This window comes from Aquila chrysaetos, chromosome Z (genome assembly GCF_900496995.4).
Source record: "Aquila chrysaetos chrysaetos chromosome Z, bAquChr1.4, whole genome shotgun sequence".
NCBI lineage: Eukaryota > Metazoa > Chordata > Aves > Accipitriformes > Accipitridae > Aquila > Aquila chrysaetos.
Window position 1 is genome coordinate 54,711,552 of NC_044030.1, and position 26,937 is coordinate 54,738,488.

Genomic DNA, 26,937 nt, shown 5'->3' on the forward strand with positions numbered 1-26,937 from the left:
CCAGCACAGTGCAGCGAGTTGTACGTCTTTGGAATAGCCACAGCATTTTTCTTTCAAATATTCTACCACTTCATGAGGGTTCTGTAGTTGTTCGGGAGTGAACTTCCAAGCCACTGGGGGTGAGAAGTTCTCTAGATACCTGCCCATATCCTCCCACATGCCGTGCCACCCACGAATATCCAGCTTTGGGGCAGATCTCTGGGTGGTACTCTTAAAGAGCCTTTTTGTAGCCCTAAACAAGACCTGAGACGTATTCAGGAGGCATAGCACTAACAGCACACTGGCTTGTGCATCCCAAGAATATTCAAAGTTCTCAAAAGCTGTTGTAATTAGTCGGAAGGAGAAAAGGGAGGCGAACGGACGGGGGGAAGTATCCCCCCCTAACTTCCCCATGGATTGGCTGTAATTACCAATAAAATCCGATAGAAGGTGCCCAAAGTATGGAAATGATATCACTGCCTCATACAGATACCAGCTTAACCTCATGACCAGTGATGTAATCATTTCACAAGTCGACATTGCCCAGTACAGCAAAATGATAATCCCAATCACTCTCCCAGAGGTGAGAAACGTAACTACAGGCAATACATAGAGCATTTAAGGACTTACAAAACGCCACCATGTAAACTAATCAACATTGTGACTAACATCTATTTATCTAATATAAGGAATGCGTATGACAAATTTGTTTCAACACGCTCTAGCCAGATCTGTCGTTATCTCAACCCTTCGTGCCCCACGTTGGGCGCCAAAAAGGACTGTCGTGGTTTCAGCCCAGCCGGTAACAAAGGACCATGCAGCCGCTCGCTCACTCCTCCCGCCCCCCTCCGGTGGGATAGGGGGGAGGAGAGAAAAGAAAAAAAAACCTGGAACCTCGAGGGTTGAGATAAGGGCAGTTTACTGGGACAACGCAAAAAAAAGTTACAACAACAACGACGGTACTAATGAAAGAGTATACAGAAAAGAGTGATGCACAGTGCAACTGCTCACCACCCGGGACCCGACGCTCCGCCACTTCCCCCACCAAAAGTCGAGAGAGAGAGAGCAGGAGAGCCCTCCCCCCGGCCCACTCCCCATTTATATACTGAGCATGATGTCACATGGTATGGAATAGCTCCTTGGCTAGTTCAGGTCAGCTGCCCTGGCTATGCCCCCCCACCTCCCAGGTTCCTGTAAAAATTAACTCTGTCCCAGCTGAACCCAGGACACCTTCCTTCCATTTTTGTGTCTGCTGCTGCAGTCCCATAAACTGAATGAAAATTGGCTTTAACCATATCTCTTCTCTTCATTCTTCTTCTCTGGCCAGCAACATGGGCAGAATATGGGAGAAAGCAGCATGGGGCACATAGGACATACCCACTGTTTCCCAGCTATGGGCAAGGTTCCAGCCCAAGGTCCAGCAGGACGAGGTATACCTAAGCCAGCCCATCGTCTACTCCTATATGACGGGAGAGTGAAAATAGTCAGGGAAGGCAGGAAGACCTGATTGGCCTGTGTTGGACATAAACCTGCAAGTATCAGAGGGCTTCTGCAAGAATAAAAACACGTCAGTTCCACTTCTGTGCACAGGTTTTTCAAATAGACTGACCAAGTTTCCGTAATATTACTTTAATTTTTAGAATTTGAAATATATTGGTGTTTACTAAGGAAAACTGTAACTATCTGCTTGTTTCTTTGTAAAATGTATGAAGTAGGGGAGTATTTCAACCAAAGATTTTGATTCCTCCAGAACTGCGTCGAGCAACACCATAACATTAAAGTAACAGCTCTCCTCTCTACCCAGGTTCTTTTAAGATTGACTATGAAAACACTAAAAACATTGGTAGAAAGTTGAGGATGACTAAATCTTCAGCCGTGGAAAATGTAATCAAGGAAAGATTTCTAACTAGCATAAGTCTTTGCCTATGCTATTTACAAAACCACCCAAAAGTCCCTTCTCTGTTTCTCTACCAAAAATTATTGAGAATAGTTCTGTGACTGTCTTTCAATTAAATAAACAAAAGGATACTGATTTTAAAACCTTCAACTGCAGATCAGAACACAAATTTAAATTGAAGACATTCTGCCTTTATGTCTTGAACCTGATAGATCCTGTGATTTTTAGATACTTTGGAAGCAAGTGTATCTGCTCAATAGAAAGGTGCAGTGCCTTTTAAGAGTAACCCCCCACTCACAGCTGCCTCCAGACCTCGTAGAGGGAGTCCTCATAAGTTTTCTCACTACATTAGCTGAGCATTAGATCAGGTTCTTTATTTTATATCTATTCTTATGTTTGCATTTTCTCAATTTGAAATTGAAAATATTTATTGATTGTGTGTAAAGAACAAGCATGGTACATGATACTTTCTAAGCATTAAGTCTATAAAAAATATTTCTTTTCCCACAGAATATGACACTGAATATCCATTTGGGTGCACTGAAAAAGATTGAGTTTATGTTTTTATAAGTCATAATTTGAAGGATAATTTTTTTTGTCTTTTGTATTATATGGATTTACTGTTACATAGATTTGAACCAGAGATAGTGTGTGTCCTTTTAAATTGTATAGAACTCTTTGCTATTAGAAATTGAATACTCAATACACAGGATGTTCCCTTCACTTGGATTCAAAATTAGAAAGTGAAAATAAATCTTGCTTGTGATAATTTTTAACTTAACTTCTCTAACAGAATAATATATTATTCATTTCACAAAGTTTTATTTTGCCCCTTTCTTTTTCCTTAGGTGAGAAATTCAGTGGACAGCAGCAAAATCTACAGAGATTCAAAGTAAGATCTCACATGCACTCGCTTTCTAAGTGTTCATTGTTACAGATTTTTGCAATGTTAGTTATTTTTCTCTAAAAGGCCTATGACTTCTTTTGGTTTGAGTTTTGTGTTATAAACCACAAACTTCCTTCTACTTGGCAATATTTAGTACGCCTTAGAAAGTATATCCTTTTTGAAATTCCAAGAGGTTCTTCTAGTCAGGAAAAAGAGCATAATGCTTGGATCAGTAGATCGTGTAATAAACTGTTGTGTATATCTCCTAAGGTGCAGGAGTGAGATCATAGTTCAGATTTTGCAGTGTTGAAATAAAAGAAAGTCTTACTGCTATGGTATGATTCCTAAGGTGTGCTATAAATTAAATGGAAATTTAGAGACTGCATTGAAGGAGTCACAGCAGTAACAACAAAGGGTACTGCACACTTCTAGCTTTTCTGTTTCATGCGATGTCTCACACTAGCCTTTTAAAGTGAGTAATACTCGTCTGTACAGGCAAAGTAAGACTGGAAAGCAGTTCACTGATTCTTGTAAGAAAATATTCTGCAAGCTATAGCTGTATGAAAAAGATATGTCAAACCTTTAATACTCTTTCTACTTACTTTGTATAAGGTAATATGACAGTTAGGCACATATGACCTGACCTACCTCTTTTTGATGAATAAGGCAGGGTATTCATTGAATAGCTATGAAGTAGATCAGTCCCTAGTGACAAAATACTTTATGGCTAGTAAAGCATCACAGCAAATTTGTGATTATTTTATATGTGTACAGTCAGTTTGGCAATTTATAATACATACTATATAATATATGTATGATAAACTATAGGAAATTTGGGGTTGTTGATCGTATTATGAAACAGCTAAATTATGTCTGTATTCAAGGGGAGTCTTCAGGTTTCATACATTAACCCATTTTGTTTAACACATTGATAGCAGAGTTCAAAAAGGTGGTGAAAAATAATATCACATATTTTTCCGGAGTTATTAAGCTACTCAGAGAAGTAAAACTGCTGACTTCGTTGTGGAGAAAGACAGAAGAATCCTAAGATGATCTAGTGAATTGGCAAAAAATTGCCAGATGAAATTCAGCATGCAATAAATGTGAAGTGCTGCTCCCTGAGAAAAACAGTCCTAATATCACAAGCACTCACAGTTTGAAGGTGGTTAATTTCCATTCAGAGTTAGATCATCTCAAATGTAAATACAGCAACATTTGGCAAGATAAGGAGCAGGACAAAAAGGATGATCAAAATAATAAGACAGCTTTTGTATGAGTAATGACTATATACCTAGCATTCTTCAATCTGGATCAGAGGTAAACTGAGGAAAGACCAGACAGCGGGTTATAAACTCATGTCTGATGACTAGGAAAAAAAGGCAGCAACAATCATTCTTTTTTTCTTCCAGTACAAAAGCTATAGTCCAAAAACTGAAAGTAATGAGTGCAAGGTTCAGAATAAATACAGCTTATAGGAAAGATGCAAAACTCCTTGCAAAAAGTTATTGGGGATTCAAAATTTTCCATAGACTCAAGGGAAAGCCAGAAAATAATGTGGAAGAAAAATCCCATAAAGCTGTAAATACACTGATACTCCCTCTGGCTTCAGAAAATCCCTAAGGTGCAATTGTGTGGATACATGCCCAGGGGTAGTATCGCTACATATTTGTGCTGTTCTTACATTTCCCAAAATTTGTATTATTAGCCACTTTATATCCCAGGGGAGCTATTGTGTTACAAAGATCTTTGGCCATTCTTGCTTTTATGGTACAGATTATAGAATACACTATCAGCTGGAAAGTAACACACAGAAATATAGCTAGTGAGTTAAATAGGTTACCAGACATATACTTAAGTTAGCCTCCCTGTTTTGATGTAATTTTATACTTTAAGTCACTCTCAACCTTGTGTTAAATGGCAGTGGCAATACCAGAAGCCCAGAAAAGGCTTGCTGTTAAGTATCAAGCTCCAGTAAGATTCATCCTTGCTTAGTTAAATCATGTTGGATATTCACAGCAAACACAAACTATGTTTTATACAGGTCTCAAAGGAGGGAGGTATTCTAAGCCATAAGAGACTTAAAGAAATGTTAGTATTTTCTTCTCAGACATTCCTCCCTGAGATGTCTACACACAATAATACAGTGGGAAAACCGTTACAGATAAGAAGGAAAACTGACCACACCATGTAAGAAAGATTGTTGTGACTCTAGGAATAAAATGGGGCTTATAAACATGAAAGAGAGAAAATAAAAATGATAGATTAACAGGAATAAGCTGCCTAAGACATCCCTCTGTGATCAAAATTCAACTGATATTTAACTTTTGAATAGAAAAATCATTCTTTAGAGTTCTCTTCTTTAAAAGTATGTAAAAACTGGGTTTGTTTTATGGGGAGACTCTTTTATTTGTTTTTCTGTGGAAAGAAATGAGTGTTAAAAATCACAATATGAAAACCCTGGACAATATAGGAGAAGCTAGTCTCACAACCACCAATACCTCTCTTGCTTTTTGTTTTTATTTTCCATACTGTCACTAGCTAGATAACTTTCTGTTCTTTCTGGCTTATATGTTGATAAGGGATTGATAAGCACACACATCACTGTACCATTGGACAGGGGCTGTCCAAGGACTGTGTTTGTTTATCTACAAGAGGTGCTACTTAATAACATCAACCTTGATTAGTACAAGGCATTATTTTAAAATTTCCTCTCTCTGTCTATTTATGTTTCAAGTCAGAAAGAAACAATAGAGACAAGCACTGGAAGATGTTGTCTAGAGCTAATTGACTAACATATTTAAAGTGGGTTGTGGTTGCTTAGAAACATTTATAGCCTTTAACAGAAGCCTGACTATTAAATAGTCTGCAGGGCAATGTAGGACAACATGTTTTTACAGGAACAAGAATCACAGTGAAAATGGTCTGTGGCTTAATATTAAAGGGAAACATATTTACAAATAACATTTTATTTTCTAAGCCCAATTAAACAACATTACTGAACAAATTTTGAACAACGCTTATGCCAGTGCAGTAAACAGAAACTCAGTGTCATGGTGACTGTGCGCCAACTTGCTGTTTCTTCCGTAAGGCCCTCTGTTAATTCCATCAGTAGTTATTTCTTCTCTGTGGCTGATTTTGAGAGCTTGCAATTTACTTATTATAGTAGAGTGCATATTATGTAGGAAGAAGCTGATTATGGAGATCAAAGGACACTGAGATGTCTAAAGTGTGTCAGTCTTCGGTTACATAACAGACTTATGACAAAAAATCTTACAGTGAGGGGATGCTCAAAGTCTGAACTCTGTAGAGGATAGGGCAAGCAATATGTCCTACAACAGTAGTTATATTTCCAATACAGATGACTTACTAAAGGTATCTAAAATAAATCTAATCTATCACCAGCTATCTTTATCTGTTGAAAGCTCATTGTCTAATTACGTATTTCAAAGAAATGTAAATAATGCCTATGATGTCATTTGTTTTGGGATCCTCCATGACAAAAATATTCAGTCTTTCTAAAGCACATCTAAAATTTCTTCACAAAGCATTGTTGAAATCTCATGGAACTTTGATTCTGTAAGTAATGCGTTTCTATTTCCCTGCTACACATGAAACCATTCATATTTCTGTTGCTGCAATGAGGTCACTTGAAACATTGAATCTTCATGAAAGACATGGCTATTATAAAAACTGACAGATTTATAGTACACTTTTTTCTTTCCTATAGGCTAACAGAAAGTATTATGCAAAGGGTAGGATGAGAATAAGTCTATTCTGTCTAGTTGAGATTTAGATTTAGATTTACATGCCCAAGTTTTGTCAAGAAAAAATATAAATCATGGGAACATTATAGGAAGTCCGGCCTGTGCATGAATTAGCAAACAAGGACAGTGATTTTAACAGAGACATTTTTACTAGGCAAATTATTCTACTATTACTAATTACAAAAATTCTAACTGTTCTAAGGCAAATTAATAGCTGTTAATACCCACCACAAAAAAATAAGGTAAAAGGAGTGAGGGGAAGACAAATAATGCAGCATGAATAATTAACAAATCAGAAGCTTCACTGCTAATAAAAACACACGCTATCAGGGTTTCAAAGTAAATGTAAACATAAAAATATTATTCTTCTAGTCTTCTTAGTTTTCTATCTTAAGAAGATATTATAAATGATGAAAAATATTCAGTAACTTACTATCAAAACTAAACTTCTCTGATTATTTCTTGAGTTAAGTTTCTGTAGAAATAGCCAGCCTTCTGACCCCTATGGATTTTTAGTGCAAACTTCCCTCTACCACCACTACCTGGGACTAAGTCTGCAAGGAAAACAGGAAGAATAATTAACCAAAAAATGAGTGATAATAACTTCATACAAAACTCTGCCCGATGCATAAAATGCTGTCACATAAATAAACTGCTTAAAAACTGGAATTGAAAAAAACATCCAAAATGCCTATTAATCTAAATCATTATTTGTTGCCTTACTATATCAGCAATATTCAGTAGAATACTGTATTATTCAAGACCGTAGTATGTCTTTAATAAACAACAAATATTAATAGAATAAACAACAAAGTAAGATTGATCTTATTTCCTGTAAATTAAATCCTTTTTATTTTATAATTTAATGAAAGGCCATTAAACAAAATTATTATTGGAAAAGATATACTCAGGAACTCTGTTTAGGAGAATTACAGTTAAAAGCATATTGCACCTCTGGACAGCAATAAAGGAAATGGGCATGACTTCTTCAACCTCGATGAATCATATGCCATTTTCGGCTTGAAAAAGTGATCACTTTTTGGGAAAGGTCAGGGGTTGTTGTAAGATAATGTACTGGGACATAAACTTATCATAAGATATTTCAAAAAATACAATCAGTCTTATAATTTGATATTATTTACTTAGTATTTTCACATCAAGAACTTCATTAACCAAGTTCATAGATGTAATTGCTAATTTCTATTAAAGAAGTTATTAAACTCCTAGGATTACAGCACTGAGTTACCCGGCAGTTACCAAGGTGAAACTCTTCACACAGTTTCTGTAATTTTATATAATGTGTTACTGGAGTTCCAAGAGTTCAGCAGAAGACTTTTTTGCTTTATAAGGATGGCATATTTGAAGATGACCTAATAGTTTGCAGGATGATAAGTAATGACTATGTCCCATTCAGACACTTAATTCTAATTATACTGGAGCTGAGCAAATAATTTATTTCTGGTGTTTTAAAAAAAACAGTTAGGAAAGGCATGGAAAAATATCTTTCCGGTCCAGATAAAAAGATTTGCAGGAGTGTGCTTAAATGTCATGAATGTTTTAGTGTTTTTCTAACTATGAGAAAGTTTCTAAGTAAATTACCTTTACAAATAAAAACAGTGCAAATATTTTTGTATAGAATAAGTTGGAATTATGAACCTTAATCTTTTGGTGATATTCTTAAATTGTTGTTTTCCATAATTTGAACTTATTTGACTATCCTAGAATGAATTGATAAAACCTTTTTTTCAATGACTACTATAATAATAAGATTCCAATTATCATTATTATTATTTTAAAATAATACAGTAAAATTGTATAGACCTTAAAGTGCACTGTATTTTATTCCCTCTGTCATCAGCTAGATGGTTAATAGAAATCTGGTATTGAAAAAGACTCTGTAAACTGTACCACCATCCTACAAAAGGGATGTTAGCTGTCTTTTCCCTTGAAATTCACGGAAGGAAATTGTTTTATCAATTGGAAATTGAGAAGGAAAAGACTTCAGACTGATTTAACAAAAAGGCATGACTTGTGATTTATCATGTTAAAAATTGGTTGGAAAACACTATTAAGTCAATTAAAATAGGAATAAGTACACAGGAATGAAAACAAATGGCAAGTTGTGCCCTTTCCCATGTTATTAATTAGCTTATTATACTAAATTGCCTGTAGTGCATGACCATTTACATAATTAAAACCTCTTCATGTGTAAGTTTGCATAAAGCCACCAAGAACATGTTTCTTCAGCCATTCTAGCTTTCATTACTGAGTTCTGAATATATCATACAGCCAAGAGAGAAAATGCGCTGCTTATGCACATATAAGTTCAATGTGAACTCTTTCCATTTGCACACAAGTAGAACTGAATACCTGGTGGGATAAGAATTGCACTAATTTTCCTTCATGTATGAATGTGTAACTTTTATTACAGTAAATATCTAGATTTGAGTTCTACCATTTTTTAACCAGATAAAAGCACTAAAGTAGACCTGGAGATACCTTAAATGGATACCAGCTGAACATTTACTCCATTTGAGGAATGTATCAACACTGACTGCATAATTGCAATACAGAATCCACAGGTTCCAGTGGCTCTGTATTGAAATGACCTGTTACCTTTGTGTTTACAAGACAGGAAATTAACTGAAGCTGTGAATCTAAACATGTTTGGGATTGATTCCATGCCAGTTTTATGATACCTGCCATTAATATACTATTTTCTTTTTTGGATGGATTAAACTTGTGGGGACTAAAAAAAAAATTATGGTCTAGACACCAGCAATTAATGTAGCGAGTCCTGTTCTCTTGCTGTGGGCACTGTGTATCTTAATAACATGTTTAAAGTTTTAGCTTATTGTTTCCCTTGGTTGGATGTTGCTATTGGACTATTTTTTTATCCTGCTGTAATCACAGACATTAGTTCACCTGACTTCTTCTCAGCAATCAAACTGATTATTATTAGACAGCTTAATATATTTTAATGCTGATTTTATTATTTGTTCATGGAGATATCTATCCTTTTTTCTTCCTGTAACCACTTTATCCCAGTTTTGTGTGAAATAAAATGTTCACTGAAGCAAGCTATCTGTGATTCAAGAGCAGTACATCACTAAATATTTCTTTATAACCATTAAGGAGTGTCTATTTGATGTAGGAAAGCAGGGTTGTCAGCCCTACAATATAAAACCTAGTAACAAAAGAAGAAAACTTACTCACTCTTTTTAAAGTCTTGTATTTCCTCTGGACAAAAAGGCCTGGCATCTAATAAATTGAACAAGTGGGCAGGAATTCATGTTTGATCACAAATAGAGTGCATCCTGAAGCACTGTAAACATGAAAAGGCTAATGAGTTGCTGGTATGGATCAGGTGAAATGTTTTCAGAATAAATAAGGAAGTATTCAAACCATTAAGAATGCCTTGCAGAGACTCCAGTTGGAGTGCTACGCAACTCTGAATGTGAGAAAAATTGTGTGAATTGCTCCTATGGGGCACCAGACAATTTCTACTTAAAAAGTTTCACTACTAGAATCCACCATTTGCAATCCAATGTCCCACTTCTTCTCATGAATCTCTACCCCTACACTGCATCCCTAAACATGCTTTGGAGTATTTTACTGCAAGGTAGCTCAGACTTGCCCCTTTATTTGAATTAGGATTAGTTATCCTAAAGAGGTGACATAACTCAGACAAAACAGCATTTCCCTCAAGCTGAAATTTTCTGCCAATATTTCACGTCTATTATGACACAGATATGTGGACTAAATAAAGTGAATAGATGCAGGTGTGAAAGAGTGTCTAATATAATTAGGAAAATGGAGACCTTCTCTCTCTTCAGTATAGACTAAAAGGTACTGGTTTGCTAAACTTAGTAAAAATAAGGGCTGAGAGGCTATATAAATCCATTATAAATACACTGAATAAATGTACTTATTATAAATGCATCCAGGGGATGAATGCCAGGTAGGAAAATCTAATTTACAAGCTATAATCCTGATATAAAATGAAGCATAGATTAACAGATCAAATTAGAACAAAGAACAAAAAATAGTAGGAGTTTCGTGTAGTGTTTGTGTTTTTCTTTTTATCTGTCAGATGTGTGAAGTCCTGGAACAGCCACACAAATAGTGACAGGGAGGAACCAACTCGGTTTCAAGACAGATTTCAGTAAATCTTCGAGTGACTAATTGACAGGAGAAGGGACATTCAGGTTGCTGCCGTGAAACTTCAGGAACTGGGTTTGTTGGGCTCCCCAAGGGGGAAAAGGGAAGACGATTGTTTCATGTTTTGCATTACTTGAGAAATAATTAACAAGAATTTTGATGTGCTATGTTGTATTAATCTCATGCTCCTTGGTTTCACCACTTACAAGGAGGGGTCAGAAAGATACTGACCTCCGCATGTTGCACAGCTTGGCTTTGAGGCTCAGGGGTATTAGCCTTCTAGTGAATCAAAGAATGATCAAAGCAGCAGCAATTTTACAATGTCAGGATGGTTGCTCTCCTGGTGTCACCCAGAACCACCTCCTCTTTGGCATTACTGTTGGGAAAACTGGCTGAAACTGAATTATGAACCACAGTGAAAAGTGTGGACCAGGTTTAAGACGTATTTACAGACAGCTTTTTCTGCCATTGTCTATGCCTTCCCTTTCTTTTCTGCTCTTTCTTATTACTTACACACACGCTTTTCAGAACACACACACATATCTTTATCACTGAAAACATGTATTGCTTCCTCTAATGGCAGTAATGTTAATATTTTGCTTCTGATGCACAGAGGATTTTTTTTTTTTCTTTTTTTTCTGTTAGTCATTTTAAAATCTAGGTTATGTGTTGGTCTTTGTAGGGAAGTGGTTAGGCATTCAGTTCATTATATATGATTCCAGTTATTTTGTTTTAGGGTCAAAATTAGCAAGATGGTATCACTGTCAAGTCTTATTTCTGGCTCTCATTATGATTTTACGTTTCAGCTAAAGGCTTTCTACTTGCAGGAAAGTGAATGACCATGGAAAACAAAGGAGGAATTCACAGTTATGACTAGAAGAAAGGCAATCACTCATTTGTGAATATAAACATAACCTACAATTCCTAAATAACTGAAATATTAATATTAGAAATAAGAGTGCCATACAGGCTTAACATGGTTATCATCCACACAGAATTTGGAGGAGTACCTGAAGACCCTGATCTACGGTAGTGTTACACTATAAGTTATTCATGTCTTCCTGTCATATGGAATACTTCCTGTGCTCTGACCTTCTATAATTACAGATGCTTGTGTGTCAGAAAGACTTTCTTGAAGTTAAAAAAATACTGTATTATTTTACTAATTCCTTAAAAAAACGATTAAATTATGTCTGAGCAATGTGTAACTAATTTATAATTATACACGTAAGTGGTAAACTCAGTAGATCAGTCTTTTTCTTTTTTTTTTTTAATCTCAAGGGATGAAGTAACAATAAGAAGTTTATATAATAGTTAACTCAAACTTCCCCAATTCTCAGCAAATGTAACTTTGGTGCAAGGATTTGAGAAAACAAGACATTCATTTTAAGGATTTCTTTATGTTGAATGTCTCACCTTCATCATAGGTATTCCACCTCACCTGCACACATTGTTAGAAAAGAGGATATAAGATGATGGTAAAAATAGTCTTTTGAACTTTGTTATAACAGCTGAACATTAGATATCTGCTACTGTCAGTATGAATGAATAGAAGCCTCAAATGTCAGTGTTTCTGATTATAAAACACACTTCTTTCCTGAAAACGGTAGTCCGTCATCATCAAATAAATGGGCAAGTATTTCACAGTGAAACCAAAGAAGAGGTAAGCATGTTTACAGCGCCCAGCAATTCACAGAGCCAGAGATGCCTGCACTGGCAGAAATGTCCACCAGTAAGTCCATGGGGAACGGTGCAGAGACGTATGGGTGAACTTGCTTGGCTCTAGAAGCAGAATAGCATGTTCATGAAGCATTGCCCCTGAGCTATCGAGCTCTGAAAAGTGCCAGGACTTGTTAGCTTACAGACCGTGCCTTGCTAGCAGAGGCATACTGCTTCTAGATGAGAGTTGGCTTCTATGCAACTCCCATGCTCCCTGGTGCTCTTACAATCACATTAGGATGGGTTAAGTGGATGCAGGTGTCTTGATTGCTACAAGTGTGGGCAGTCCCATTCTTATAGGAGAAAAGGCTCCTTGTGCTAGGGCTTAATAAATGCTATACCACAGCAGAAATGATATCTCAACATTGCATTAAAATGATCATTGGCATTTGGTACAGATACCAAATTAAATAGGTTCTGGATTTGAAATAGCTGTAAATAATGTAAAACTTTAGGGCTATGAGTTTTTCCCATGTGTCCAACCAGTTAAACGTTTTGTAGAACTAGATGGAAATTTAAAATTACATAGCATTTGCTTATTCATATATATGTGGAAGATATTTCCTGACTAAAAATATATTTTTAAAATTATAATTTCATTAAAAAATGAAAATTTCTTTTCAGAATTACAATGCTTATAACCTGCTTTTATTAAATTTTGTAGTTCATACCAGCATTGTGTCTCATAACTGAGATGCAGAAAGCAATTTCATCTTCTAAAGAAATTGTTTCTTTGAGTATTCATCACTAGCTACTCTTGATTTTAAGATATGTATATTCCATCTTAGAATATGCCAACATACTATTTATTCCTAGGAGTATATATCATTTTATTACTGCAACTAGTATTTCAAAATATTTAATGAAGTCTAGGAATTAAGTGCATTTTGAAGATTGAATGTAAAAAATTTCCCAGAACATTTTTCCTAAACTAACATTTGTGAGAAATTCTGCTTCAAAACTCATTTTTAAAATAGTTATTCTCACTCAATCAGTACATTGGGAAATATCTGAACCTCTTATATGTGAAAGCAGAAAGCCAAGATATGACTGGAGTCTGCTGAGCTCCAGAAGGGAAACTATATGTCTTCCTCAAAAACGTTCTTGTGTTTCACTAATAATATTTTAACTAACAAATATCTATGTTTGGTAGAGTATACAGAAAGGAGTTTATCTTTTTTGTTTAGAAGTTGGGATTGACGTATTTCTTAAACTGCTTTTGCTTGAAAGATTAGCTTGTTGTGGCAGATCTGTGTTGAGATGGGTGGCAAGAGGAGGAGAAGGAGAAAAATATGGTTTTCTAAGTTCTCCACTACAGTTCCTTAGACAGCTGATAGGAACTACCAGCTAGCTTTTCAATACTATTATTTATCTGTAAAGCATTCTGGTACTTACTCTTCTAACTATCTCTGTGGGGTTCAGAAAGTAGTAAGAAGTTTGGAGTCTACATCTACTGCCTATCAAATATATGTGTGTGTGTATATACATATTGTGAGCTCCTTTTTTTCTTTGTACTGGGAATAGTTACAGATGATTTTTTGTTGTTGCTTCCTAATCTTTTCTGGTTCAAAATCAATGCTAAGGGAAAAGTGTGGTTCATATTGGATACTCAGATATCATTTTAAGTATGAACTTTAGCTCCACTCACTACCTGGCCTTTAAAGGGCAGGATAAATACCCATAAGTGAAAAATGATGCATTTGTGTTCTTTTTAAACAAACAGAATTACATGTTCTTAAAATCAAAGGTCACCTCCCTTTCTAGCAGTCTTTCAGCTTTTCTTTTAGGTTCCATCAAAACCCAAGGACTTATATTCCATTACTTACTCTTTCATTAGATCCAGTAATTTTCTGAGGCTTAAGTAGAATATATGTCATTAACACCATATGAATTGTGTTCTTTAATTTTCCTGGGATCGCCAAACTGAAAAACTTGCAGCAGAAATCATATTGTGTCAACTTAAAACAAAGTTAACGCATTAGATACAGTGGGAGGGGATGTTTTGTTTAAACCAGTAAATTTTTCAAACAGATAACTTTCTCTTCTTCCAAGTTCCTTTTCAGGAGAGAAAAGGAGCAGGGGAAAACAAACAAACAAAACCACCAAACCAAACTACAAAACACCAAACACCTAACCAGGAAAGCTTTAGCCATGTATAAATACAGCAAATTCAAAAGAATCAGCACGTATTGCAAGAATGGGCTCAGACAGCCCCATATGTACTAAAACCTACCATGCCTTCCTGCATCTGTTCACACGTGCCCAGTGCACCCAGTAAGACTGTAGCATGCTTCATTGAAACAAAATGCAGAGAATGTGTCCCAGACTTTGAAAGCCTTTCATTGTCTAAATAAATAGACAGAATAAAAATGACCATTTTGCAGTCATCAGTTTCAACTGAAGCTGCACTTACAGATCATGACAGAAGCTGTCTTTAAAAAGCAGTAACAGTCATCACCTTGAATCCTTTAATCCTGCTGCTCTTTTTCTTATGTAGACACCTACCTCTGTACAAAGTCTCACTATCTGCTGGTGCAGAAGTTTTCATTAGTTCTCAGCTCTCTCCCTCTTCTTTCCTCTGGTTGCATACCTAGAGAGTGTTTATTCAAACACTTCCAATCCAGAAATCTTTGTGTTAGGAACAATCTTTGAAGGGGGTACATACTGGTTCTTATTTTAGCTAACTAAATGTGTAAATTTCTACCTTTAATACAGGGATTTTAATGGTTCAGATCCAGTTGTTTCTATCCATGCTTGTTAAGCACAGAGGTTTTGATTTATGTGTTCAAGTCCTGTCAAACTAGCTGCCCATCAGAAATAGCATAGCTATTCTGGTCCAGGGTCTCCTGTTCTGACAAAGTGGAAAATCCCTGAAGAAGGGGCAAGTAGAAAGAGCAGAAGGTTTTGTTACTGAATAGTCAAAGGAAAACTTCAATGTTTGGTTCCTTTGGAAAGGAAAAGAGGATGTGCAACACAGAATTTGAATATTTTGTTCCTTATCCCACTCCTTTAAACACCAACACAGATAATAAGGGTTAAAATACTTTTTCAGCAGAAGGATTGTCTAACAGTTACTTTGGTCCTGTATTTATCTGTCAATATGTACACTGTACACAAATGATACTATTGTGTAAATTTTTCGGAAGGAAGAGCACAAAACAATTAAAAAATGATTACACACCATATTTCTCTCAGTAACTATCAGTATTTATATTAATACTGAGGTTTGTAGAAAACATTTCCATTGTAGTTTTGTTAATCCCAAATTACCTTTTTAATGAGGGAGGAAACAAAGGGCATGAATTACCTCCAGTACGTTTGCTTAGCCTCCTGAATTTGTTATTTACAAGCATATTACAATATGAGAATATGGGGAGGTTAATGGTTCTTTTTTCTTCCTAGTAATCTAGATCTGAGGATAAACTATGCAGATTTAAGAGTGGAAGAAAAATATGTACTCTTTTCTGATGCTAATAACACTGTTATGAGGTTTTTTGCTCCACAAGATTCCTTTTAATTACAATAGAAAAAAATGCTGGAATAAACTGTTAATCAGAGGTAACAGGTAAATTTTCAACAACACTTTGAAATTTAGACATCATACATATTCTTTTTTTTTATTATTATGCCAGGCAGATAAAGATAAAAAAAAGCTGTTCAAAACCAAAATATTGCTCACTATGAAGTTATGTCATTTCTTGTCATACACTATTGTAAAAATAATAGTTCATTTCCTTTTGTAATTTTTATCAATATATATGCAAATCACATATAGAATAACATTTCTGACTGAGTGTTGGTTGTTGTCATTAGTTGTACTCAATAATTCTGAATTGTACTAGTGTATTGGAAGGCAACTGGAGAGACTGAAATAGGAATTTGCTGGCCAAAGTCTGAGCAGGTCTCTGTCCTAGTTCTGATCTTTACAGGCATCTGGGTAAGATCCATTTCAATCTTATCCTTCTCAAGCTGTATTGTTACAGGTTAGGGGCATTCCCTGAATAAAAATCTCAGGGACTTAGCACCACAGTACCTTCATATCAATTGTACTATCATACTAAATACAAGCGACCAGACAGTACAAGAGCACTGTTACAGTAAATGCTGTAAAAGGTGACTTTGAATTAAGACCAGGAGACAAAATTGCACTCTGGGGAAAAAAGCTGATGTATTAGATGAACTCTTAAAATCCATTTTCAATACTGTACATTCTCTATTCTGAAATCCTGTATTGCTGGTGTTTTATTCACAAGTTCCATAGTTGCTAGTCTGGCATTCTGTTATGAAGGGCAAAGAAGACAGAGCAGTACTCCTCTCACACAGTAATTACTTATGTAGGTGGACTCAGAGGCTTATGTATAAACACACTTTATGGCAAGTAGGGTTTGTAACTGCCAACTATATTATTTTTGTTTATTCGTGTTTTTTGAGGAACCTGCAGCCATCTAATAATCCTCTGCAAATTGCTTCATCTCCCTGAGAACTCTGTTGTTGTAGCTTTTATCTGTCAAGACAAGTGATCACAGACCTATTTCAAATCTGTGCTATATGTTTGTACTATGTGATGGGTTGCTGTTTGCCACTGAAACTTCAAACTAGCACTCATTCTAGTGTTCAAGCAAACTGAATAACTGTCCCATTTTACACTCCACAAAGTAGAATTTAATCTGAAGCAAGGTTTCTTCAGTTCTGGTTGTGCATAAAATACTAATACCCATAAAATTACTATGGAGGAATTTCTGTGATGCAGTGTTAATGAATAATGATTTGAATTCAATTAACACATTTTATTTAGTCATAAAACTTCTCATTAATGACGAAAGAACTGCACAACTGTGCCCATGTTTCACATTAGATTTTTGTTTGTTGGTGGTGGGTTTAGATGAATGAATAGTTCTGCTTTGGTCTTTGTAGACTTAACAAAGTATCAGCTTCTGACTCATTTAAGTTCTCTCTTTCTCTCCAGGGCATGAATTAACTACTTGTAAACAGATATTAAGGTTTAAGCAATGTAAGTGGTGCTAGAGAAAGTAGTTGTTTTTTTTTTAAAGCATTTATTTTAAATACCTTGATAAATAAATTTTGTAAATATAAATGCAAATTAACATGTTTTTATGTAGAGATTAGAGGGTTTTTACATTGTTATAAAATGTTCATTCTAAACAAAATATTTCGGAGGGGTAACTTTTTTCTCCTGATGTTTCCATGTACAATTAAAATAAATCTTAAACAAAATTTCCCAGAAAACTCAGAAATTCTCTGTGTTTTAAGCAACTATCCCTTCATCTCTGATGCATACTTTGTTAGGCTAGAACAAAAACATTTGTTCAATTCTTTACAGGGAAGGGGTTTTCAATGAGTAGACCAGCTTTTTAGTAAAAATTGCTGTAGGTTTGTCATGAACAAACTGACAGCTTTGACAAGAAGCCTTCATAGACTGATCTGTGCATAACAAAATTCTCTCATTTAAGAAAGGACTATCAGATAAGAAACTGTCAAAAGTCAGATATATTAATAAGTGAACTTCACGACAATAAGATTTTCTTATTTATGAAGAGGACAACACAGATCTTCATTCTCTCTCTCTCTCTTCTCTCTTTTTTTCCAAATATCAAATATATCTTAAACAATTAACAGTACAGCACATTGAAGAGTACCCTGCCCTTCTTTCTTTTTCTGTGTCAAAAAATATTTTCAAAAAGATATTTGTAAATTGGTCCCCCTTACCTCTGAAGCAATCTTAAGAGACTGCACCAGGATGTAACTTCTAAACCACTGCACTGTCTCCAGCACAAAGGGTAAAATATGTTGTGATTATGGTTCAAATAGTTGGCTCTTGCATGCTGAAGGCCCACCTTTTAATTGCTGCTCTGAAGAATGCATAAAGGAATTAGTAATGAAACAGCAAATTAGTCTAGCATATAATGCTGTGGCCGGTACGTAATAATGAATAGAGAAGCTGGCAAACAGTGCAAATGGCACTAGAAGTTAGAATATTTTGGCTTTCTTATTTGGTCTGCTATAGAACAAGACTTCAGTTCAAAAGGAATTATTCCATGCTTAAACACAAACTTATATAAACAGCTAAAAACGTACACACTACATGTCCATACGCACATATTTTGCATCTGACATTTTTTTCTTCAGTATGCTTATTTACCAGAGCATCCTTGCTTTTGCATAATGAAAGATATACCATCCTTGTATTCATTATCAAATACATGAGCTGTTAGCTTGAATTTCAGCCCAGGGTAAGCTTCTTCTTATGCATAAATATTTTCATTCTCGTTTATATTATCTCTCCTCCATGATATACCTTTCTAAAATATTTTCCTTTTCCTTTTATGAAGTGTTGCTTTGCATAAAAAGTTTGAAGGATGTGACACATTCATTGCTTATAAATCTTATTCATCACTGCAATCTTTATCTATCATAACATATAAGAAGTAATTAAAGAACTAGCTGGAAGAAATCAACACAAAAAAATTGGGTACAAAATTGCAATACTAGTTGAATACAGTTGCGTAGAAATTTGCTTCAGAATTATAACAATTCTTCTACTTTTTTAAAAATACTTTGGTGCACTCTGACTCTAATAGAAAAAAAGCCCATTTTTACAGGGAAAACCTAAACAACATTTAAAAAAAAAAAAAAAAAAAACCAACTGAAAAAAAACAGGTATTAAGTGATTGGGAAAAAAAAAGGATTTAACATTTAACAACATTGCTGGATGGCAATGGGAAGGTCCATGAGACATCATCAATACATTTTTCCTCTCTGGCAGTGCTGGACTATAAAAACAAGAACAGCTTTAAACAAGAGATTTGGATTTAATGAAGTAAGGCTGTGAATCCGTTGCAGCTGATGGTGTGCTTAATTACTTGTTAGTGAGAAGTGTTGAATCGTCTAAAGATACTGCTGCATCAAATAGATGATGTCCTGTTTGTATAGGTGTTATAACGCACTATGCATACACAGAAAGAATATGGCCCACAAACAATCAAGATGGTAAGAGCAGAATCATAGAATCATAGAACGGTTTGGGTTGGAAGTGACCTTTAAAGATCACCTAGTTCCAACCCCCCTGCCATAGGCAGGGATGTCTTTCACTAGATTAGGTTGCTTGAAGTCCCATCCAACCTGGCCTTGAACACTTTCAATGATGAGGCATCCACAACTTCTCTGGGCAACCTGTTCTAGTCTCTTGCCACTCACATTGTAAAGAATTTCTTCCTTACATCTAACCTAAATCTACCCTCTTTCAGTTTAAAACCATTGCCCTTTGTTCTGTCACTACAGGACTTGGTAAATTCTTTTTTCCCCGTCTTTCTTATAAGCTTCTTTAAGTATTGAAAGACCGTAATAAGGTCTTCCCAGACTCTTCTCTTCTGCAAGCTGAGTAAACCCAACTGTCTCAGTTTTCCTTCATAGGAGAGGTGTTCCATTTTTTGACCATTTTTGTGGCCCTCCTCTGGACCCTCTCTGACCTGTCCATGTCTTTCTTGTGCTGGGGATGTAAAAGCTGGATGCAGTACTCCACGTGGAGTCTCACCAGAGCGGAGTAGAGGGGAGAATCACCTCCCTCAACATACTGGCCATGCTTCTTTTTATGCAGCCCAGGATGCGACTGGCTTTCTGGGCTGCAAGTGCATATTGCCAGTTCATGTCTGATTTTTCATCTACCAATATCCCCAAGTCCATCTCTGCAGGGCTGCTCATTACCCAGTCTGTACTGACACTGTTGATTGCCCTGGCCCAGGTGCAGGACTTTGCACTTGACCTTGTTGAACTCCATGAGGTTTACATTGATCCATTTATCAAGCCTGTCAAGATCCCTCTGGATGGCATCCCTCCCCTCTAGCGTGTCAACTGCACTGTTCAGTTTGGTGTCACGTACAAACTTGCTGAGGATGCACTTAATACCACTGTATATGTAATTAGTAAAGATACTGAGCAGTACTGGTCCCAATATGAATCCTTCACAGACACCACATATTACTGATCTCTACTGGGACATTGAGCTATTAACTGCAACTCTTTGGATGTCGCCACCCAGCCAATTCTTTATCCATCTAATAGTGCATCCATGTAACCCATATGTCTCCAATTTAGCAGCAAGAATGTTGTGGGAGACCATATCAAAGGCCTTACGGAAGTCAAAGTAAATTACATCAGCTGCTTTTCCCTTATCCACCATCCTTATCCAGTGCAGACACTCCATTGCAGAAGGTCACCAAATTAATCAGGCATGATTTGCCCTTGGTGAAACCATGTTGGCTGTCTCTAATCACCTTCCTGTCTACCATATGCCTTGACATAGATTCCAGGAGTATCTGTTCCATAACCTTACCAGACCCAGAGGTAAGGCTGACTGGTTGGTAGTTTCCAACCAGGGTCCTCTTTTTTACCCTTTTTAAAAATGGGTGCAATATTCCTTTTTCTCAGATCACTGAGGACTTTGCCTGGCTGCCATGACTTTTCAAATATAATGAAGTGTGGCTTAGTAACTACATCTGCCAGTTCCCTCAGGATCCTGGGATGCATCTTGTTTGGTCCCACGGACTCAGGTATCTTTATGTTCCTCAGATGGTCTTGAAATTGATCTTTTCCTATGATGGCTGGAACTTCTTTCCTCCAGTCCCTGCCTTGAGCTGTTTAGTACCTCAGCCTTGTCAGTCAGTTATAAACAGATCCACTGTCTCATTTATTGTGGGGGTACAATTTCTTTTGTCTTCCTTTTCTGAGCAACATATCTGTGGAAGCCCTTCTTAATATTCTTCACATCCCTTGACAAATTTAGCTCCAGCTGTGCCTTAGCTTTTCTGTTCCCATCCCTACACTTCCAGGCAGTACCCCTACATCCTTCCCAAGATGTATGTCCCTGCTTCCACTGCCTATGCACTCCCCTCTTATATTTCAGTTTGACCAGGAGGTCCTTACTCAGCCATGCTGGTCTCCCTTCCTTGCCTGATTTCTTGCGCATGGGAATCAAAGTGTCTTGTGCTCTAAGAAAAATGTTCTTAAAGAGCTTTCAGCTCTGTTCTGCTCCTTTATCCGTGAGGGCAGTTCCTCAGGGAGTCCCATCCACTAGTTCCTTAAAAAACTGAAAGTTCGCTTTCCTAAATTTTAGGGTCTTCACTATACTTTTCACCTGGCTTATATCCCTTAAATCCACCATTTAATATCCCATGAATTGCACCAGGGTATGATCACTACAGGTCAGACTATCACTGGTCCTGACCTCTCCAGTAAGTTCCTCTGTGTTGGGGAACAACAGCTCCAGTAAAACACCTCCTCTGGTTGGGCTGCCTACCACCTGGATTAAGAATTTATCCTCAATGCACTCCAAGAGTCTGCTAGACTGCTTGCAGCTTGCTGTGCTGCTTCTGCAGCAGATGTCAGGATAAAGGGCTGTGAACAGGATGCATCATGTAGTTGAAAAAGAATGCTTCACTGACATCCTCTCCTTGATCAGGTAGCCTTTAGTAAACATCCACCATAAGGTTTCCTTTGGTGGTTTGGTGTCTAATTTTCACCCATAAGATCTAGACCTGTGCATTGCTGTTTTTCAATGACAGTTTTTTGGTTTTTTTTTTTTTACATAGAGGGCACTCGATTCCTTTTTTTACATAGAGGGCACCCCCTCACCTTTCCTTCCTTGTCCCTCTTGAACATAGAGGGCAACCCCTATGCAATGGTAGCTTCCAGCTCTTCATGTTTGTTACTCATGCTGCGTGCATTGGTGTAGAAATGCTTCTGTTGGAATGTCAACTGTCTCACATTTTTGGCAGAACCTTTTTGGAGGGTTGCAGGGTATTCCTCACTATTCCAGGAGGCACATTTATCCACTGTGTTGCTTGTGAGTACACAATTGTCACAGCTTTGGACCCCAGTCCCCAAGTTCATTAATTTAAAATGCAATTCAGTAAGTCAAACAATCTGCCATAATAAATAAATAATGTTAATTTAATACTGCATAGCCTGTACATGTTTAACTAGCCAAAAGGTTAAGTTATTCATGACAATTATCTGAAATTTTTTGCAGTCCATTACTGGTATCACCTGTCAAATTACGCAGATGATTTTTCTTTCATGGTTCTTGTATTCGGAAGCATATTTTAGTGTGTACATACCTACAGGGATGACATCTTTAAAAAATAGATTTCTCTAGTATACAATGATACTTCTAAGTTAAATGAACTGGTTTATAAAGTAAACATTAAAAATGAAGGAACAAAGCTGAAAAAAACTAGGTATGCACCTGGTTAAGTGTCAGCTGAGGATTGGGTTTGCATATGTCAAATAGGAGACCTCAGCACTTTAACCCAAATTGTCAAGGGACAGTGGGTTTCACCTTAGGCATCAATTTGATTCCGAAAATCCCTGTTTGTTTCCTAATTCCATTTAAAACCCTACATCCACGGAAAAGCAAGATGACATAAATAGTGAAGCAGACTGAAAACTGTCCACATAAAAACGCTAAAGAGTAAGCAGAAATTACCTTTGGCAGTTCAAATCTGAATGTGCCAAAATTCTGAGTTGGAGATGTGTGGCTGTTGGATATTTGTGCCATTTGTTTTGAGGACACCCTTCAACACCATAGCATCACCATAACAGATGACTATCTCGCAAGCTGCAGTTGTCCTTCATTCTTTCCCTCTCTATCATTCTAGACTCAGGGCTTTCCACATGTTTAAATGCCAGATGGTTTATTGACAGCCTGAGGCTTGAGTCTTGTTCTAATCTACTTTATTAGAGCAAGTGCTGGGTAATATTTCATTAAATTCTCTAAACCTGGACCAGGACTCTGCTTTGTTTTCAGCCCCCTGACCATTCTCACATTCACTTGACGGGGCCATCCCTTGACTTTTTCCCAAATGTGTCTCTAAGCCTAAGATTCCCGACCTTCACCACAGGATGCACCCATGTGATCTTGTGAAATGCCTTGAAACATTGCAGGTGATTTCTAAGAAGGTTGAAGGACTACAAAGCCGTTCCAAAACTAAGGCAAACCTATTTCCAAGAGTTGTAGTCGATTCTTGCCAACATAAGTGGCACCTGACCCGTTCAGAAAGAACGGGGATAACCCTTCATCTGTGTCATGGTTTAACCCCAGCCAGCAACTAAGCATCACGCAGCCGCTCACTCACTCCACCCCCAACCAGTGGGATGGAGGAGAAAATCGGGAAAATAAGTAAAATTCGTGGGTTGAGGTAAGAATGGTTTAATAGAACAGAAAAGAAGAAACTAGTAATGATAATGATAGCACTAATAAAATGACAACAGCAATAATAAAAGGATTGGAATGTACAAATGATGCACAGTGCAATTTCTCACCACCCACCGATCGACACCCAGTTAGTCCCTGAGGGGCAATTCCCCCCACCGCCACTCCCCCCAGTTTATATACTAGATCTGATGTCACATGGTATGGAATACACTGTTGGCCACTTTGGGTCAGCTGCCCTGGCTGTGTCCTGTGCCAACTTCTTGTGCCCCTCCAGCTTTCTCACTGGCTGGGCATGAGAAGCTGAAAAATCCTTGACATTAGTCTAAACACTACTTAGCAAGAACTGAAAACATCAGTGTTATCAACATTCTTCGCATACTGAACTCAAAACATAGCACTGTACCAGCTACTAGGAAGACAATTAACTCTATCCCAGCTGAAACCAGGACAATCTGACGTAATTAGCGATTCTTGTTCAATAGCAGCAGTGAAATGGAGGACCTAGACAAGGCACACCCAGAAGAGTCAGGTCATAGGATTTCTCACAGGATTTCAGAAATACTTACTATCATCTGCGTTTCTGTATTGGAGTTTACATTCCTATGTGAATTGCCCAGAACAACCTTTTTCATAGAATCATAGAATGGTTTGGGTTGGAAGGGACCTTAAAGATCATCTAGTTCCAACCCCCCCTGCCATGGGCACGGACACCTTCCACTAGACCAGGTCATTCAAATCCCCATCCAACCTGGCCTGGAACACTTCCAGGGATGGGGCATCCACAGCGCCTCTGGGCAACCTGTTGGAGTGCTTCAGCACCCTCACAGTGAAGAACTTCTTCCTTACATCTAATCTAAATCTACCCTCTTTCCGTTTGAAGCCATTATCCCTTCTCCTATCACTACCTAAGAAGTCTTTCTCTGGCTTTCTTGTAGGCCCCCTTTAGGTCCTGGAAGGCTGCTATAAGAGCCTTCTCTTCTCCAGGCTGAACAGCTCCAACTCTCTCAGCCTGTCTTCGCAGGAGAGGTGCTCCAGACCTCTAACCATCTTTGTGGCCCTCCCCTGGACTTGCTCGAGCAGTTCCCTGTCTTTCTTATGTTGGGGGCCCCAGAGCTGACCACAGTACTCCAGGTGGGATCTCACGAGAGCAGAGTGGCAGAAGCACCTCGCTCGACCTGCTAGCCACACTTCTTTTGATGCAGCCCAGAATGCAATTGGCTTTCTGGGCTGTGAGTGCACATTGCTGGCTCATATTCAGTTTTTCATCCATTAATACCCCTGAGTCCTCCTCCACAGGGCTGCTCTCGATTCACTCATTGCCCAGCCTGTATGTGTGCTTGAGATTGCCCCGACCCATGTGCAGGACCTTGCACTTGGCCTTGTTGAACTTCACGAGGTTCTCACAAGCCCACCTCCCAAGACTGTCAAGGTCCGCCCTGGATGACATCCCTTCCCTCCAGCGTGTCAACCGCACCACACAGCTTGGTGTCGTCAGCAAACTGGCTGAGGGTGCACTCAATCCCACTGTCCATGTCACTGCCAAAGATGTTAAACAGCGCCGGTCCCAATACCGACCCCTGCGGAATGCCACTCTTCACTGCTCTCTACTTGGACATCAAGCCGTTGACCACAACTCTTTGAGTGTAAGCATCCAGCCAATTCCTTATCCACCAAGTGGTCCATCTGTCAAATCCATGTCTCACCAGTTTAGAGACCAGGATGCTGTGCAGGGCAGTTTCAAACGCTTTATACAACTCCAGGTAGATGAAGACCATTGCTCTTTCTTTATCCACCAATGCTGCAACCCCAGCGTAGAAGGCCACCAGATTTGTCAGGCACAATTTGCCCTTAGTGAAGCCACATTGGTTGTCACCAATCACCTCCTTATTTTCCATGTGCCTTAGCACAGTTTCCAGGAGGATCTGCTCCATGATCTTCCCGGGCACCAAGGTGAGACTGACTGGCCTGTAGTTCACCGGGTCTTCCTTTTTTCCCTTTTTAAAAATAGGGGTTACGTTTCACCTTTTCCAGGCAGTGGGAACTTCCCCAGACTGCCACGACTTCTCAAACATGACAGATAGTGGCTTAGCCACTTCATCTGCCAGTTCCCCTAGGACCCGTGGATGCATCTCATCAGGCCCCATGGACTTGTGCACCTTCAGGTTCCTTAGATGGTCTCAAACCTGATCTTCTCCTACAGTGGGCAGCTCTTCATTCTCCCAGTCCCTGCCTTTGCCATCTGCAATTTGGGCAGTGTGGCTGGAGCACTTGCTGGTGAAGACTGAAGCAAAAAAGTCATTGAGTACCTCAGCCTTCTCCATGCCTCAGGTAACCAGGTCTCCCACTCCTTCCGGAGAGGGCCCACATTTTCCCTAGTCTTTCTTTTATCACCAACACACCCATAGAAGCTTTTCTTGTTGGTCTTGATGTCCCTTGCCAGATTTAATTCTATCAGGGCTTTAGCTTTCCTAACCTGATCCCTGGCAGCTCGGACAGTTTCTCTGTATTCCTCCCAAGCTACCTGTCCTTGTTTCCACCCTCTGTAGGCTTCTTTTTTGTGCTTGAGTTTGTCCAGGAGCTCCTTGTTCATCCACAAGGGCCTCGTGGCATTTTTGCCTGACTTCCTCTTTGTTGGGATGCATCCCTCCTGAGCTTGGAGGGGGTGATCCTTAAATATTAACCAGCTTTCTTGGGCCCCTCTTCCCTCCAGGGCTGTATCCCATGGTACTCTACCAAGCAGATCCCTGAAGAGGCCAAAGTCCGATCTCCTGAAGTCCAGGGCAGCGAGCTTGCTGTGTGCCCTCCTTGCTGCCCTAAGGGTCTTGGACTCCACCTTTTCATGGTCACTGTAGCCAAGGCTGCCCTTGAGCTTCACATTCCCCACCAGCCCCTCCTTGTTGGTGAGAACAAGGTCCATCATAGCACCTCTCCTCATTGGCTCCTCTGTCATTTGGAGAAGGAAATTGTCATCAACACATTCCAGGAACCTCCTGTGTCTGCCCTGCTGTGTTGTCCCTCCAACAGATATCAGGGTGGTTGAGGTCCCCCATGAGGACCAGGGCTTGTGAACATGAGGCTGCTCCTATCTGTCTATAGACGGCCCCATCTGCTCAATCTTCCTGGTCAAGTGGTCAGCAAGCGGACCCCCACTATAATGTCACCGGTCCCTGCCCTTACTTTAATCCTGACCCATTAGGCTCTCGGTCAGCTCCTCATCCATCTCCCCTTCAAAGAAGAAGCTGGTAAGGAATTATGCCTGGCCCACATATTTGGCAGAAAGTTTTATTGTTGATGAGTTTTG

At 38.3% G+C, this 26,937-nt stretch overlaps 1 protein-coding gene across 30 annotated transcripts in view; it reads left to right on the forward strand.

Moving 5' to 3' along the window:
- The window catches only part of PTPRD (protein tyrosine phosphatase receptor type D), a 1,286,084-nt gene that overhangs the window by 808,559 nt on the left and 450,588 nt on the right, over positions 1-26,937 (forward strand). For all 30 annotated transcript variants that reach the window (XM_041120674.1, XM_041120677.1, XM_041120678.1 and 27 more), the window contains one exon: positions 2,725-2,768. The gene's annotated coding sequence lies outside the window, so the exon portion shown is untranslated. Of the gene's footprint in view, positions 1-2,724; positions 2,769-26,937 lie in introns of those variants that run through there.